General features: G+C 35.2%; 1 pseudogene; it reads left to right on the plus strand.

The window, feature by feature from the left end:
• Positions 1–1,340, plus strand: part of LOC102850165 — a 38,993-nt pseudogene extending 37,653 nt beyond the window's left edge.
• The last annotated feature ends 1,828 nt before the right edge of the window (positions 1,341–3,168 follow it).

Genomic DNA, 3,168 nt, shown 5'->3' on the forward strand with positions numbered 1-3,168 from the left:
CCTAAACTGGCAGCAATAGCTGCCCCAATAATTTTGGCCATTCTCTGGTCTTTTCTCTTCCCTCTAGATCCTAGCTGTTAAAAGAGGGAAAAATTTAAGCAAATGTATAACAAATAATTTTGAACATTATAATCTTTTAAGCTTAAGGCTAAAAGTATTAACAATATCATCATTTCCAATCCAGAGATACATGTTCCTATTTTCCATAAATGGTTTTGGTAAAAGGAATGTTGCAAATGTGGATACATTTCCACTATTCCTCCTCCATGCCACGATAAAGTGTTATTAGCTTGAGCAGTTATAAATCCATTGCCATCATTACTCTAACTTAATTCTTTTTATTTAAATTTGTTATTAATTTCAGTGAAAATTTACAGAGGCTCTGGATTTCCATTCATTCATTGTTGCAGGTGCACCTCTATGTTTATTGAGGTTTTGTTCACAATAGCCAAGTGTTGGAAACAACCTAAGTGCCCATTAACAAATGAATGGATAGAGAAGCTGTGGTATATTCACACAATGAAATACTATGCTCCATTGAAAAACAAGGAACTCATGAAATATTATACAAAATGGGTGACCCTGGAAGATATTATGCTTAGTGAGATATGTCAGTCACATTAGGAAAAATACTGCATAGTGCCACTGTTGTAAAAAGGGACTGACATCAGGGTTGGGGGAGGCTGCGAAAGATGTGGTAAATTATGTACACGGCATTGAAACAGATGAGGGAGAGAACTGTTTTAAAGGGATATATGATTAGGTATTGAAGAAGCCCATCTGGATTTGTTCTGTGTGTGACAAAAAGTCTGCTTTTGAAAGTCTAATATTAGATGGGCTTTTTATGAAAATTCTCAATGACTGCTCTGATGTGGATGAAATAAAATTTTAAAAAGATGGTTCTTGGTGAATGATACCAAAGAAAGAAGCTAGGAAAGTATTCAGCCAAATATGTAAAAAAAAAAATTGAAACAGCAAGTATTCTCAGTAAACCATGTTCAGTGACTGTAGCCAACAATGTGAACAAAAAGAAAGTGGATGTTATTGACCTCACAGTTGAAAGCTCTTCTGATGAGGAAGAACTAGCGCCAAAAGGAAATGCATCTTCATGTCAGAAGCACAGAGCAGCCCAACCAAAGTATCAGCCATCTTCTGTAAGGGTGCCCAGTGTGACTTTGTTTGAACTGGCTGCTATTCCTCCATCATTAACAGATTACTCAGTGCCATTCCACCTTACGCCAATATCAAGCATGTCATCAGATTTGCCAGGAGAACAAAGAAGACATGATATTAATAATGAACCACAGCTTGGAACATCATCTGATACTGTGCAACAATGAATACAAAATCAGATTATTTGTATTTATGGAATGGAAAACAGCTTATTATTTCAAGAAAAAAAATGGTTGTCTTATTATTGTTAGTGCCATATTGTCAGATGTGAATTGTGCTCAATAGTTGTATCATAAGAATTTAAAAAATTACTGAACTTTTACATATGCAATCATGTAATAATTGTGTTCTAGTAAAAGTTTATGGCTCTCAAAAGGAAATATGTTGTCACCAGTAAGGAGAAAGTGGAAATAACTTTAAGTATTTATGCATTTAAAATAAAAATGTACACTTTTATCAGTGTGAATAAATAAAATATATTTAGAATCTATTTTTTTTAAAAAAAGAATATATGATTAGGTGTTATTTTCATGACAGGAGTCCAGAACAAAGCCTTCATAGTGGAGTGGACTTGGTGGGGAGGCATTTTATAACAATGAAAGAATTTTTCTTTTACTTTTCAAAGAGAAGATTGAACTGGGGGAAGTGGTGGGTAGGAAGGGAAAGTGCAACAATGAATGAATAGAAATCCAAAGTCTCTGTAAACTTTCATTAAAATTAATAATTATAAAATGAAAAAAACAAAATCAGAAAAAAGGAAATAAACTTTCATATGGAAAAAAAGAAAGAATAATGAAGCTTACTTTTTTTTAACAGTAGACTTTTTCTAAATCAAGACAAACTGACCTCAAGATTTTCAGTATAAAATGTAAGGATGCTATAACTTTGTGTGTGTTGGTGTCTGAGATGTTTGTATTAGTGTGAGTATCTCTGTGTGTAGGTATCTGTGTCTAAATTTATGTGTTTTAATGTGTGTATCTGGTGTGTAGGTGTCTAAGTTTGTGTGTTTTAATGTTTTGTGTATAGGTGTCTGTGTATATGTTTGTAGTAGGGTGTGTGTATATGTTTGTCTGTGTTAGTGTCCGTACCTTTGTGTGTATATGTTTGTATTAACATAGGTATCTCTGTGTGTGTGTGTGCATGTTTGTTGTAAATAGGAGTACATAGTCACTTTTTTTATATTAAGGCAAATTTTCCTAATGTATCTTTCTAAAGAGTTAGCTGTGTTTTCATCTAAACCACGAGTGTTTAGTGGAATATGTAATGCTATTACTGTTGAAAGAGTAAAGCATTTTATTCCCCATGCAGCCTGTTCCTTTAATCATAGCCTTGGTATAGAAAACAGGCTGTTTAGCCATGACCACTATCTTCTGTGCCCAGTATTGAAACACAAATTTGTGAAGCCAGACCACAGCATAGTTTTGCCAGTCCTATGGTTAAATGAACTGACCTGAAAGGCCTTGCTATCAAAGTGGTAATAAGTGATTCTGTTGTAATTATAGAATGGTGTCATCATATTACACTGATTGGACATGTTTCAGCTTTACCTCCAGGAGCCAAAAACAGTAGCTAAAACCAGGCAACCCTGTGTGAGTCAGAATGCAGCTATGTTGTCCATAGAGGCTAGGTTTTCACAAGTAGGTCATCAGTCCTTTCTTCCAAAGAGACACCAAAGCTAATGTTCATGTAGTTGGTGCTGCATAGTGTACTGCCTCCTGTGTTATATTGTGATGCTACACACTGTCCCTCAGTGCTGCTCATGACAGCATGGTGAACAAAGGGATCAGTGTCCGTTATCCACAAAGACACCAATCTGGAGCTTCCAATCTTTACATTCTGATACACCCAGTTCCTCTCATCAGAGTCTTGTCTTCATAGATTAATCCTCTACACTTTCGGCTCTCATTAGTGTTCAAAGCCTCAAATCTGTTCCTGAGATGGTTCTGAAATTCAGGTGGGATAGACTCAAAGTCATATTTTGGTTGCCTTGGATTT

This window comes from Elephantulus edwardii, unplaced genomic scaffold (assembly GCF_000299155.1).
Source record: "Elephantulus edwardii isolate Elephantulus edwardi_28Jun2011 unplaced genomic scaffold, EleEdw1.0 scaffold00467, whole genome shotgun sequence".
NCBI classification, from domain to species: Eukaryota; Metazoa; Chordata; class Mammalia; order Macroscelidea; family Macroscelididae; genus Elephantulus; species Elephantulus edwardii.